Source organism: Octodon degus, unplaced genomic scaffold, assembly GCF_000260255.1.
Source record: "Octodon degus isolate 3935 unplaced genomic scaffold, OctDeg1.0 scaffold00144, whole genome shotgun sequence".
NCBI lineage: Eukaryota > Metazoa > Chordata > Mammalia > Rodentia > Octodontidae > Octodon > Octodon degus.
Window position 1 is genome coordinate 284,902 of NW_004524720.1, and position 15,233 is coordinate 300,134.

Below are 15,233 nucleotides of genomic sequence, written 5' to 3' on the forward strand. Positions count from 1 at the left end.
AAAGAAAAGATCTGTCCTCTTTGAATTTTATACTTAGCAAACATACCTTTGAAAACTAAAAGTAAGAATTTCTAGCCATACAAACTTTAAATATTTTAATATCTCCAGAAGTAGCATATAGGAAATAACAAAGAACATAATTCAAAACAGCCCTGCATTAAGTCAGCCACTGGTTTCAGTGGAGAGGCCAAGACAAGATGATCACTACTAATCCAAGCTGTGTAATAAGACCCTGCACCAAATAAATGAATAAATAATTTTAAAAAGTTAATTGGGTTGGAATATAAATGAGGAAGCAAATTTTCCATCCTCAAATACAGATGGACCCAAAGAAAGGTGTTTGTGTATTTCAACTATTCTTAACCAGACACAAAGCTTACTCACTCATTTTATAATATTAGCATAATTTTATTATCAAAATCTGATGTAAAGATAGAAAAATAATGAGAACAATTGGTTCTTATTATTTGCAATGGTTTTGCTTTATAAAAGTGTCACAAATTCAATTCCCGGTTCTGAAAAAAAAAAGTAAATAAAATAAAATACAAATAAAATAAAATTGTCACAAGTACTGAATTAGCAATAACTAAACCATTGCTCCTAGGGAAATGTAGGATTAAGCTCCTGCAAGCTTCTGGTCACATATTTTATTTGTTGTTGTTGTTTTTGATATGTGCTCTTGTTATATAATCCAGACTAGCCTCAAATTCATAACAATTCTCTTGGCTCAGCCTCCTGAGACATGTGCCACCCTGCCAAGTTTTATCTGATGCATGTTTCTACTAGAGACAAATACTTAAAGTTAGCTATTGGTTCAATAACATTGTAATCACAATCAACTCCTCCCTGTAACTCAGGCAATACTGAGCCATATCTGACCTGTGCATTTTGCCCATAAAACATACATCACAGCCTTCTTGTGTTTTGAAATCCTTTAACAACAGCTCAATACTTTGTTTGGGGGCTATCTTAACCTGTAAAATCACTAGCAAAAAGCACAAAAATGTAAAAACCATAGTATTAAGTGTGCTGTGGAAAGGACACTTGTTCATATGAGAAAAGCTGAAGCAGGAAGTCAGAACACTGCTTTATTGAGCCTTATCTGGGAATGTGTCCATTGGGTAGCTCAAATGTTCTTCCCATTCAGTACATGGCTGTCAGTGACTGACAAATTTCACTGAGCATGACTGGTAGTTAGAATCCATCTTATTGTGCAGGTGAATCTGAAATACAGAATCTTCAAATAACAAAAATTAACTACAGACAAAACACAATCCTGACTGTGGACTAAAAATCCAAATGAAGATATTTATGAAAACTTCCCAAAGGATGCTAAGCAAGATTTGAATGAAGATAAGCCTGCCATGTTTCTGATGGGAAGTGTCTTCTTTTCTCATTACAGAGACACAGTATACAACACCATAACCCTAAGGAGGAGAGGTTCATTTTGGCTCAGAGTTTGTCAAGGTTTCAGTCCACAATCAGCTGGTTCCAAGGTAGGATGGCATGATACAGGGGCATGACAGAGGGGAAAGAGGTCATAGCATGGCATCAGGAAGCAGAGATAGACCAAGGGAGGAGGGGGATAGATCCTTCTAGAACCCTCCTCCAATGACCCATCCTCCCAACATCATGTTTAGCTATAAATGCACCAGTGCACCAATCCACTGATGAGTATCACACCCCTGTGATCCAACTACTTCTCAAAAGTCCTCCTAAAACAGGCTTTAGGGGAACATCTGGATATGAATCATAATTTCAATCAAAATTGCAGTGGGTAGTGTTTTATATTGTGTTTAGGACAAGATCTACAGGGTGTCACTTCATAGATCGGACTCATAGTGATCTTCCTGTGTACAGCCTCCCAAGTGCTGGGATTACAGGCGCATGCCACCGTGCACAGTCTCAATCCCCATCTCAGTGCACCCCAGGGGTGGGGCCAGCACAGCTGGCCCAGGTGTCTGTCTAAGCAGGCACTTTAATCTGCTGAGCTATTTGGCCAGCCCCAGATAAAATATTTTTAAAGTTTCTGCATAAAAATATTTTATCATATGTGCTACTAAAGTGAGCACTGTAAAAATAGCTATGCGCACAATTAAAAGAAGACACTTTCCATCATAACTGCACACAATTATGGAACAAAAGGAGATTAAAATTTACCCTGAGAGTACTGGAAACAAAATAATGCAGCATTGGCATAGGAATAAAAAACAGTAGAAAATTTAAGAGTAGATCCATTGGGATATACTATATGACCATAGTTAATCTTTAATTTGGCACAGAATGGAGCCTTTTGTTTTTAGATAACCTTTTCACAAACTTCACACCATATACATAAAATCTCCCAATTTAAGATGGATAATTCAAAATTCCTGAAAGTCCATGTATTTTTGTGTGTGGATTTTTTTTCTTTTTTTCTTTTTTTTTGCTGTTGAATGCATTTTAAGTAGCACAGCTATCTTAGCAACAGTGAAGTCATGAGCTCCTCTAGTGATGAGGAAAGCTGAATTCCCATCAGGAAAGCCAAAGTGACAAGCTTCATGGGACTGAGCAGTGCACCATTTTCCCCTCTGGAGTCAGGAAACAAGGCTCAAGATGAGGGCCCAAGCTTCTCCAGAGTTCATCAGGCAAGCCAGCATGACAAGGTTCTCCAGCAGAACAGCCCAAGAGAACTAGCAGCTTCCAACAGCTTCTCAGAACAGCATCCCTAACAGCATCCTGGGAGCTTCTTCTGTTCTGTTTTAATTCTGCTGGCAACAATCCTTAGGTGGGCCTCCCATTCCCAACACCATGCTAGTTTAATTCAACTGGGTATAATAAGTTGACTACCAGTTAGAAACTACTACGGGCAGGGAAGATTTTAGATGTCATTCTGGAGCTAAATCAAGAATAGAGTTAGACCTAGAGTGCAAACCTCAGACACCTATGAGGTCCAGGCAGGTGAAGGAAGCAGGTAAAAGAGCCCTCAGCCCCACTGCTTATGCACTGTGGAACCACTCCTGTGCAGCCTGGTTATTCTCTGTGGAGTCTCACACATCTTCAGTGCTGAAAATTAGTGCAAGCCATAAAAAAACATAAAACCATCTGAGACAAATGTTATCTAGATGATCGTAGTTTTGTGAGTTAGCTCCAGAATTTTAGTTACCTAGGAGACAGGAGGATGAATCAGCGCCAGGGATTTAGTGAGGCCTGATTACATCAGTTCATGCTGTGACAGGAAACCCTGTGGTGTTTTGAGGGTGCCAACTCCTGTTGACTGCTGCTGAGTGGAGCAGACTTCTGCTTTAGGAACCAGAGCCAGGCCCTTCTCCTCCATTGGTATGAGGTCCCAGCAGAGGCAGAGCTGTCTTACCCTTACCAACATTCTTTTGCTGGTCCACAGGCTAAACATATACAAGAATATTTTGAAACTGTCTCATTGCTATCTGTTTATCAATAAAATTTTGAAAAAAAAAACATATACAAGAATAACAAAGGAGAGCCAGGCATGGTGGTATATGCCTGTAATTCTAGCACTCAGGAGGCTGAGGCAGGAGGATCCTTGCAAGTAGAGGTCAGCCTGGACTACAAAGTGAGCTCAAGGCCATCCTGAGCTGCACAGTGGGATTCTGTTTCAAAAAGGCAAAAGAAAAAAAGAAAAGAAAAAGACTAGCAAAGGAGAATTGGATTTCATTTATAAAGTGATGTTAAATGATACCATTTGGAGTTGGGAAATAGCTCCAATTTTATTCATAGAATTATTAATCAAAATTTGCAAAAATAGATTTAAAGAGCCAGATATCAATAACAAAACAGGAAGGTGATGAAACATTCCAGAGACATCTTGAAAAGTTCCAGAGAAGCACAGGGCAGGTTGGACATCTCCAGGTAAACCATGACTGTGAGGCACATTATATTCACCCCTGAATTCTCTCAGTGAGTTTGTCTTTGCATTTGCCTCTCTCTTTTCCAACTTGTCAAGACTTGCCTTTGCATTCAAGAATCTTTTTTTCTGTCTTTGTTCAGTTTTAGCCTGGTGATAGCCACCTTGCTGGGGCGAATGCCCACTTGGACAGTCATACCATTAGCCTTCCCATGCCACACCTGCTCAATGTAGATGACATCTTTCTTTCTGTACACCTGAAGCATCTTGCTGATTTGCTGTCCTTTGTAGTATCCTCAGACTACCAGGAACTCATTGTCCTTGTGGATGAGCATGGAGTGGACATTGTATTTCTGCTGCAGCTCCTTAGAAAGAGGGGGAGACATGATCTTCTGGCACATATGTGGGGCTAGGGGTGGCATTGAAGTGGTGTTTGCAATGTTTGCTGTGGTCCAAGGTCAGGAATGGGTTGAATTTCATGATTACAATCTGCTAGGTGTTGGCTGTTTACAAACTGTCCATGTTTTGAAAGAAAAGTTAACATACATACTTTATGGTTAGGTGGCTTTTGCCTTTAGGTTAGGCAGAACCCATTAAAAGTTGACTACCAGGGCTGGAGAGATGGGTCAGTAGAATAAGCACTTCCCTGGCAAGCACAAGGGTCTGAGTTCAATCCCTGGTTCCGAAAAAAAAAAAAAAAAAAAAAAGTTGCCTACCTAAAAATTAAAAATCGTGTTTCAAAGTATGAATTCAATTTTCAAAATTAAAAACCTGCATGATAGTAGTCTATAATAGTAGTAGGTTTTCCATAGGACTGGCAATGTCAGAAGTTGTTGACTTGAGCCTTTTACAGCTCAATATATTAATATGGCTTTACTTTTTATACTTTGTTTTTATACTTTTCTGCTGGATAGTTAATACCAAGGTAAAGCAAGACCTATATAACAAAAAATGTAACTTTTGTATCTGACAAGTTCAGTCAAATCCCCTCAGGATTTATCCTGCAACCCTGTACTGCAGTTTGTAGATCCTTTGTCAGTGTCAGCCATGTGGATGAGTCACAGCCATTGTTTGACCAATTTGCTCTCTGTGAAAGCCTGAGAGAATGTTTTCTCTCCATGTGACTCTCCTTAGGCACACTCCACATCATTGATCACTTTCCTCTGTGGCCCCATAATCTCCTTGATCAGAAAATTTGGGACACAACTGAGTTACAGGATATTATAGTACAGGTTCTCCCATGTCCTGAGTCCTCACTAACCTTGAAAGGCTGAATTCATGTACCTACAATATTTAAATGACAATGGAATATCCTTCTCTGACAAAACTAAACAAAAAAAGTAGATACAAATGAAGGACCATTTTGTATCTGTATATTCAAAGTTAGGATAGATATACAGCTACTTTCTCTTAATTCAATGAATAGAAAAAATTGTTCAAATAGTGTTTGTGAACAGGGTATCATGTCTGCATCTTGTACTATGAATAACCACTAAGAAGAGAACAATATGCAATCTATTAATTATTGAAGCTGTCCTACTAATCGGTTTTGAAATTGTCTCATTGCTATTTGTTTCTCAATAAAATTATTAAAAAATAAATAAAATGAAAGGAATGTCTCTATTGTTTACCAATAAATTTGATTGTCACTGAGAAGAAAAAATTAAAATTCTGTGTCTCAAATGATGAGCTAAAACAAACAAACAAAACACTAAAGACAAACAAGTCTGGGAGGAAAAAACACACATTTTAACATATGTGAAAGACCAAGTGTTAATGTTATTCAGTTTTTACAAATTCATAAGAGAAAAGCAAGCCAATATGACAAAGGGTATGAATAAAAATTCACAGAAGAGAAAATGCATGTGAAATGACCAATAATCATGCAAACGTTTCCACCTGACATGTAGAAATACACATAAAAATAATAATTAGACCATTTTATGCCCTTGAGAGTGGTAAAAAATTAATTTAAAAAAGAAAAGAAACAAATAGTACTTATAGAATTGTGGAAAAACAAGCAGCGTATCTTCTGTTGGGGGATTTCAGCCTTATTTGCATAAATAAAAAATAACATGGGAGTATTTATTAAACTATCAAATGTTCAGTGTTAACCCATCATCAGTAATTTTAGAAATTCACCTTCTGAAAATACAGGTGTGAACACACACACACACACACACGCACACACACACATTTGTGGCATTGTGTATAATCAAAAAGAAAAAAGGGGGAGCGTCAAGATGGCCACGAGTAAGCAGGGCAGCCGCACTGCGGAGTAGTCCACATGGGGGACAATGGATGCCCACAGCCGGCTCTGACCCATTCAGAGGTTCTGTGCCAGGAACATATTCTGGGGCCTTATGAGACCTTGCTCCACATTTCCCTAGAAATTCCCTTGGCTTTGCAGGGCTGGCAGTGCTTGACATACGATAGTATTAGGAAAAAGAATTGTGTTTGTGACTCTGCATTTAGTAGCCAAACAGGTGTCCTTCCCTGGGGCCACCCACATGGGCCTGCTTATGTACTTAGCAAGGTCACTCTTTTCCTTCTCTACCCCTGAGAGACAAAGGAAATAGCATCATCCTTCACCCAAAGAGTTTCGGGGCTCACTGACCCCAGCGTGCACTGCCTCAGAACCTTAGAAACATGACCACTTGGGTGGAACCATGTTAAAGAGGTTTTTTTTTTTTTTTTAAAAAATGATTTAAGAAAGCCCTTGGAGGCGGGGGAGGGGGCATTAAAATCCCTATATGAGTTTTTCAATAACATCTTGAACTTATAACTCTGTGAAATATTGTCCTTGAGCCATTAATGAAACCCACATTTCAGGAGTGGCCTTGATGCTGAGCACAAAGAGGGCGGGTGGCTCTGCTTGCTGTCCTGCAGCTCTGTGCTCCTCACTCAGCTCTTGTTCCTTTTTGTATTTAAAGATAACTTCTGGAGTCCTCATTGCTTAGGTGATGTTTCTCTGGGGAAGAACAGGTTTAGACATTTATATGGTGTCTGACTCTGTGCCCCACGCTTTTCACTGCTGCCTGTAGAACATGGCCAGGTCCCTGGTGGCCTCCTTGGCCCCACTCTTCCCACTATGAGAATTACCTGGAACCAAAAAGTTAACACCAACCCTGTGGAACAGCAGTCCTACCAATCTAGTAGAGATGTACAGGGCCAGGGGAAACAGGGCTGAAGTACAGATTTCTAGGCTGGTAGAGATGTCGAGAATACTTTGTTTTTCCATCCCCTTCTACAGACTGATAGGAAATACAAATTCAAGAAAGAAAGACTTACTTGAAGCTTCTGATGCTTATAACCCTGGGAGGTGTCCCACAGCCAAAGCCTCTCTGAGGAAGTTGCCCCAAGTTTACTGAAATCCCAGATTTCACAAAGGCTCCAATACAGTGGGTCTGGAATGGGGCATAGAAACCTGGATTGCAAAGGTGTAAGGCAATTTTTGTTTTCTCTAAGATGTAAGAACCACTGATGTAGTCTCAGTATACCTCGTTCAAGAATGCCCTCTTCAGGCCAAGGAGGCAGGGCTGGCAGGCACATCTGAAATCGCTAGATAGCTGAGTTTTGGACCTTCAGCCCTTAAATCATTCAAGATATGTTCACCAAAAGGCAGACTGATTCTTCTTGATGACTTGCAGGAGTGTGACTTCTAGTACTGCAAAATTAATGCTGACATTTGGTCTTCTTCTTGTGCCTACATAAGCAAATCAGTGATGCTCACCATCTGGAGAATTCAGGTGTTCCTTGGGGCCCAGTCAATCTGATTGCTGGTCCTCAGGGCCCCTCCTCTGCCTGAAAAAGAACTGAGACACTAGTACTTAGCCAAACAGTCAAGTGTGGTTGATATTCTTACAGAGAAGTACATTTTACCTTCTGGATCTGATGCAAGCTATGGGCCTTCTCCACAAACGAACTTACACACATAAACTGTCCCTGACTTTCTACAGATGCATAGACTCCCTTGAACACAAATTTAAGAACTTTGGCGAAGAGGATTAGCCTTTCTAATTTTTGACTCTCAGAACTTATCAAAGTTTTTTGTAGCAATAAATTCTGTAAAATCCTGATAATTGTTGAAGTTGAATGATGGTTGTATAAGGGCTTTTAATCACTTTTCTTTGGGGTATGCAATTAAAAAAAAACAACTTTTACGAAATATCTACTTTTCTTCTAGTCAGTTTCTATTTGGTGTCACAGTTATTGAAGGAATTTGCAAAGTCAACAGTATCAAAAAGGACCTAACAAAACACGTGAATAATGGTGTGTCTGCCCTGCCCCTGGGGGTGCACTGAGATGGTGATTGAGACTGGGCATGGTGGCCTGCACCTGTAGCCAGTGCTTGGGAGGCTGAAAACATTAGGAGCACTACAAGTCTGACTTACATAGTGAGACCCTGTAGACTCTGCACTAAATACATTTAAAAAACCTCACTTATTGAATTTTCAAATTTTTCAGCTATAAACAAGAAACCCTGTGTAAAATGCAAGGGCCTGAGTTCAATCCCTGGTTCTGCAAAAGAGACGCTGCGTGGGTACTACTTGCAATTTATAACCTGTTCTCCTTCTAGGGGATGCTCATATCAGTCTTGTACTGCCATAAAATACTACATAACACAGCATCCTAAAACTCAGGGTTTTAAAAATAAATTTTTATTCTGGATCATGTATCTGCTGACCAGCTATGGCAGGTTGGCATCACAATTTGGGCTGACTAGATGCCATGCATTTGTCATTTTCCCGGGATTTTTGAGCTTCCAGAGCACATTATTCTCATGCAGAGACTTTAGGGGGCAAACCTCTAGCAGGACCCCCCACTTCTATACATGCAAGTCATGGCAAAGCCCAAAATCAGAGAGAGGAGAACATTTTACCTCTAGAAGAAAGAACTACAAAGTCGCACAGCAATGGAACACATGGATATAAAAGGGCCAATAATTTATTTACCATAAGCCTGGTCCATTGGGATTTGTACTTTCCTTTTTAATCTTTTATTTGGTACAGGGTCTCACTATGTAGTTGGGACTCATAGTGATCCTCCTGTCTCAGCTTCTGCACTGCTAGGATTACAGATGTATGCCACCACACCAAGTTTCAGTGGCCAGAACGGCATACCCAGGGTTCTGGGCCTGGCTTTTCATGGAATACCAGGGGTCAAATCTGGGTCATTGCACTTGCCAGGCAGGCACTTAGATTGTCAATGTATCTCCCCAGTAGGGATCTGTACTTTCAATAAGAGAGTTACCTTTCATAAATGTTGAAAGTGACCCAGGCCCCAGTTTCAGGTAAAATGAGGAATCTTTTTACCCAGTCCAGGTTTTACCTGACCTAGGCTTCTCTGGGCTTTTGCAGGACCATTTCGAACCCTGGTTTTCAAATCTAGTCAGTCACTAGATTGTTACAGTGTATGGACTCTAAAAAGCTATCAAATCAGATATAGATGTGCAAGGGATAGATAGGCAAGTTAATAGGGTAGAATATTAAAAATATTAATATTAAAACCTACTACATCTGTGCTTTCAGGAAGCTGTGCAAATTCTGAATGTACCAGCTACCAAAGAGCTGGAAATCTCACCCTTTTATACCAGAGGTCACCAGGTATCCATTCTGTTCTCTGCCAAAAATGTTTTTATTTAAGGCCAGGTAGGAAAAGTTCCAAAACTTGGAACCTGAAATTAAGATGAAAAATCAATATATTTTCATCCTTCCTTTTTATTTTTATTTTTTATTTATTTTTAAGTTAATTTTATTGAGAAACTAATAGCAATAAGACAGTTTGAAAACAGGTTACTAGGACAATTTCAATAATTAATACATTGCATATTGTTGTCTTTTTTTTTTTTTTTTTCAGAACTGGGGATTGAACTCAGGCCCTTACGCTTGCCAAGGAAGCGCTTATTCCACTGAGCCATCTCCCCGGCCCCCACATATTGTTGTCTTCCTAGTAGTTATTCAGAGTACAAGATACAGACATGATACCTTGTCTAAATACTATTAGTATAAATCTTTCTTCTCATTGAACTAAGAGAAAGTAGCTGTACATCTAATATATATATATATATATATTCACTACAAACTGGACCATCATTTATATCCCCTTTTTTGTTTAGTTTTGTCAGAGACAGGTGTTCCATTGCCATTCAAGTCTTGTAGGTGTGTGAATTCAGCAAAGTAGTCTAATAGTCCATAAAAGTATTGGGTTATCCACAGAACTGGCAATGTCAGAAGTTGTTGATTTGAGCCTTCTACAGCTCAGCATATTAATATGGCTTTACTTTTTATACCTCGCTTTTATACTTTTCTGCTGGATTGTTAAGACCAAGATAAAGCAGGACCTGTATGACAAGAAATGTAACTTTTGTATCTGACAAGGTCAGGAATCCCCTCAGGATTTATCCTGAAACCGTGTATTGCAGTTTGTAGACCCTCTGTCAGTGTCAGCCATGTGGATGAGTCACGGCCACTGCTTGACCAATTTGCTCTCTGTGAAAGCCTGAGAGAATATTTTCTCACCATGTGACTCTCCTTAGGCACACTGTATATCATCAATCACTTTCCTCTGTGGCCCCATAATCTCCTTGAACAAAAAATTTGGGATACCACCCAGTTACAGGATGTTACAGTACAGGCTTTCTTATGTCCTGAGTGCTTACTGACCTTGAAGGGCTAGGGCCAACATATTGGCTATCCTTGTAGCCCTTCTTTTTCTCTAATTTTTTGGTCTGCAAACATAAGTTGTTAACCCTCCAAAAGAGAAGCTTAATGCTATTATTACCATATTAAATAGGCATTTGAACTTAACACCACTATCTATCTGAATATCAAATGTCTTAAACATAATGTGGAAAAGGTATTTTCCAACAATCATTGATAGGCTAAACTTTAAATCCCTATAGAATGTGAAATAAATAAATAAAATAATAAAATAAAAATAAACAAGTATACATTTTTACACAGAAATTTATAAATCTACCCATATACAACATTGTAGCAAGTTAGTCCTATGACATTTTTTTCTTGTTTCTTGTTTTCTTTTATTACCTTATTTTAAAATGAACATCTATTTGAGAGAGAGTATAGCAGTAATTGATATAACATGAGAAGCAGTACGCATTTACAATGCCACAATGACAGGCATTCCAAGCATGGCCCTAGTATCACACATTGCTATTCTCAGTACAGTTGCTTAGTTCACAGGTATCAGCATATATAGTTAGTCAGGGTGAGAAGCATACCAATAAACTTCTAGTTTCAAAAACCTGCTGATGATTCTCAAGACCATTGCCTTAACCATCTTGTGTATATAGATGTATGGTTTTGCCCCTGCCGTGTTTCCTAGCTTTTCTCCTTGCCCTCTCTTTGTTGTTTAATCTTTAAATTCTTTTTTCTTTCTTTTTACTTTTTTTTTGTGGTGGTACCAGGGATTGAACTCAGGACCTTATACTTGTCAGGCAAGCACTTATTCCACTAAGCTATCTTCCCAGATCCTCTTGCTTTCTTTTTAATTGTGTTATACCTTTCAACTTTTATTTCTACTTTTGAGTTCTTACACTAGAAAGACTATATGATATTTACACATATGGGTCTGGCTTATTTCACTTATATCTTCAAGTTGCATCCACTTATAGACAAAGGCTTTGAGTTTATCATTCTTTATAGCTGGGTAATACTCCATTGTATAAAAACACCACAAATTTTTCATCCATTCCTCAGGTGATGGGCATTTTGGTTGCTTCCCAGATTTGGCTATCACAAATTGTGCTGCTATAAGCATAGGTGAACATATATCACTATGATGTAATGTTTTCAGCTCTTTTGGGAAAATTCCCAGTAGGATGATAGCTGGACTGAATGGGTTTTTCAGTCCTAGTTTTTTAAGAAGTCTCCAGATGATTTCCATAATGGTTGCAGCAGTCTACATTGCCACAAGCAGTGGTGAAAGGTTCCTTTTTCCCTACAGCCTCTCCAACATTTATTGTTTGTTGATTTCTTTATGATAGCCATTCTTTCTGGGGTGAGATGATATCTCAGTGTTGTTCTAATCCACATTTCACGATGGCTAGTGATGTGGAGCATTTTTTCATGTATTTGTTAACTTCTAGAATTTCTCCCTCTGAGAAGTATGTGTTTATCTCGGATGCCCATTTCTGGATTGGGTCTTTAAATTTTGAGACCCTAATGTTTTTTAGTTCTCTATAAATTCTAGACAGAAGACCTTTGTCTGAACCTTTTTAAAAAATTTATAACATTTTCCTACAAATGAAAATGTTTTTAGTTACTAAGAGGCTATTCTGGATTCCCCTCATGAAAAAATAATCTAGAGGCATTTTCATTAAGGGATTTTTGACTCATGCTTCTGAGTTTAGACAGGAAAATCCTCTGGACTAAAATGTAGAAATGATTACTATTCTTTCCTAAAAGGCCCCATATTCTACACACTTAGGGAAAAGGTGTGCAGTATGCATACTGTGGCCCTGGTTCTCTGCCTGTCTGTGGATCACAGACTTTGCACCATGACTCAAAGCAAGTTCCTCACACCAAGAGGGGAGATCCACTCCCTACTGAATTAGACCACCCTTGTGACTCCTGCTAGTACAATTCTCTAGGAGAATGATGTACTGATCCCACGTGTGCATCTGGGGAAGCCATGCGTGCTTCTGCTTATGCTCAGATCCCTGCCCCATAACGATCCCAACTAGCAAGCCTGGTCCACTGAGAACAGGAGTGCACAGGGCAGAGATGGCTCATCCAAGGCAGCAATGGATCCTGTGGTTGACCACTGAGGCTGCACTAAAACCAACAAGCTTCCTAGATGAGCAGGATGGCCCTGCTGGTCCATAGGACTTGTGAGAAAAGAGTGTCCATTCCTTCATGCTACCAAGATTGTGTCATGATAAGCAAGGGATAAGGGAGGAATGAGGGCACTCAATTTAAAAAAATGAATCTAGGTGATTTTCTTTTTCTGATAAGATTAGATGACATTGGGGGCCAACCTAAAGGGGGGACAACATCTGCACAAAGAAAAATCAATCAGTCCAGGTTGGTTAATTATTTATACAGTTATTATAATGGCTTCTACATGGAGGTCCCCCCAAAGCTTCATGTGGCCATAGGTGGACCTTTGTAGAAATATGTGGTGCTGGGATTAAGAATGTGATGCTGGCATTGATTAATTGTTCAATGTTAGGATGAAGGGTATTCCACACTGCGTGTGAATGCTGTCCACCCTGGATAGAGCATAAGGGACAGAAAGAGGGCTATTGTTGTTTGCTTCTTAATGCTTCCTACTATGTCCTTGCTTTTTTGCCTTCTTGCATTCTGCATACCATCAACTATTTCTTCTCTGTGGTGCCCCTCTGGCATGTCACCCTGCCTTGGAGCCAGTCAATTATGAACTGAAAACTCTGTAAATTGCAACCCTACATGAACTTGAACTCCTTTGATTTTTGGGCATCAGGTATTTTATCTCAGCAATGAGAAAAATTGACAAAGACAGCTATCATAACAGAAAATGTATTCCATGGTGAAGTCACCCATTAGTATAAATGTTAGAGCAATCTCAAGACCCCCACCCCACATACTACAATTCATGGAGGTTCAAGTCATTTACATAAGATAGTATATATTATGGAATTATCCTCTATACCCTAAGTTCTCCCTAGTATACTTTAATACCGTATCAATTCATTTTCTGTTGCTATAATAAAGTATCTGAAGTTTGGTGACTTATTAGTGAAAGGAGCTTATTTCACTCACACTTCTGGATTCTCAAAGTCCCAGTGGCATGGTGCCAGTTCTGGCAAGGGCCTCTTGTCTGATGGCAACAGGGTAGCCTGTGTGTGAAAGAGACCACAAGAGAAGACAGGACGCCAGAGACAGTGGGGAGGGGCTGGCCTTGGTCTTATGATAACCCTCTAACCATGGCCCCAGGAGAAGTACTTTCTTTCTGAGGGCAGCACATTTACTGGCTAATGATGTCCTCCCCAGATTTCTGCTCTTCAAGGTACCTTCACTTCTTAATATTCCCACAAGAAGGACCAAGTTCCTAACACATGACACTTTGTAGGGGAAAACTATATCCAGGCCACAGCTAATACCTAATACAATAATCCCTATGTACATAGTTATTTTTTAGAGAATAGATTATAAGAAAAAACCCTGAATAAGTCCATGAAATTTGTTTCAACCATTTTCAATCTGAAGTTGGTTGGGCCCACCAATGTGAAATCCACAGATCTGGAAAGCTGACTGCACTTTACAAGTGCCACAGTACCAGGATTCTCACATGAGCTAGAAGCCTTCAATAGATGACAGCTCAAGTGCTGGTGGAAGGGCTCACTGAATGCAGGCAAGGGTAGTGACAGAGGGAGGAGCGTGGAGTGTCTATATGTAGGCTGCAGGTCCATAAGAGCTGTGCACAACGAGCTTGGGGGCTCTGCCAACTGACTCTTGATTCTTGGAGAACCCCTCCTGGGAGCCCCTCTTGGAATGGCCAGCTATGCTACGAGTGCCTGATTCTTTGTGGGCTGTGGCATTCTTGGGTTAAGTTAAAGGACTTTGTCTTCTGAAATGCTAGAACATCTAGTCAAAAGGCCACCTATTTTCCTTTATAAAGAATAATTCTGAGGGCCGGAGAGATGGCTCAGTAGAATAAGCACTTCCCTGCAAGCGCAAGGTCCTGAGTTCATCCTCGGTTCTGGTAAAAAAAAAAAAAAAGAATAATTCTGAGTGAGAATCAATTGTATCACCTTCTTAACAATGGAAGACAGGATTTCAAAAGTGGGGCTACAGGGCTGGGGATATAGCTCAGTGACATAAGTGCCTGCCTGGTAAATACTAAGTCCTAAGTTTGATTCCTAGTACAAAACAACAACAAAAAAATGGGACTACAGTTTTGGCAAGTCAGTCCTCCTCTGAATTTCCTGCCTAGGAAACTAAATGACAGGCCATGGTAAGGCTTGGCTGTGGATACCTGATCTCCAGTTCCCATAGTCTGGGAAGCTGCAGGTACGTCCAGAGTGGTCACCTGCTGTTTCCATAGCCCACTTTCCATCCCACTTTGGCCTCTGAGGGAAATGTAGGAAGCTGGCTATGCTTCCCAAAGAGTAATTGCCTTCACTGCACACTGCACTCTGTGCACTGCCTAGAGTAATTTGGTAGCAATAGGTTGCTTGTATATTTAAGGCACTTCATGTTTTAAAAATGCTTTCAATGTCTTATTTTATTTCAAATATGAAAGTGATTTGGTAGGAAAAAAGTGTTACTTTAAGGCAACACGTAAAGACAAGGAACAAATGATTCATCAAAACTTGAGGGCAACCCCCGTGACTGACTTCCAGCCTGAATCCTGGATGATCCAGCAG

General features: G+C 39.8%; 1 pseudogene; it reads right to left on the reverse strand.

Annotated features, from left to right (window-relative positions):
• Window positions 1-14,923, reverse strand: part of LOC111812815 — a 46,006-nt pseudogene extending 31,083 nt beyond the window's left edge.
• Between the last annotated feature and the right edge of the window lie 310 nt (window positions 14,924-15,233).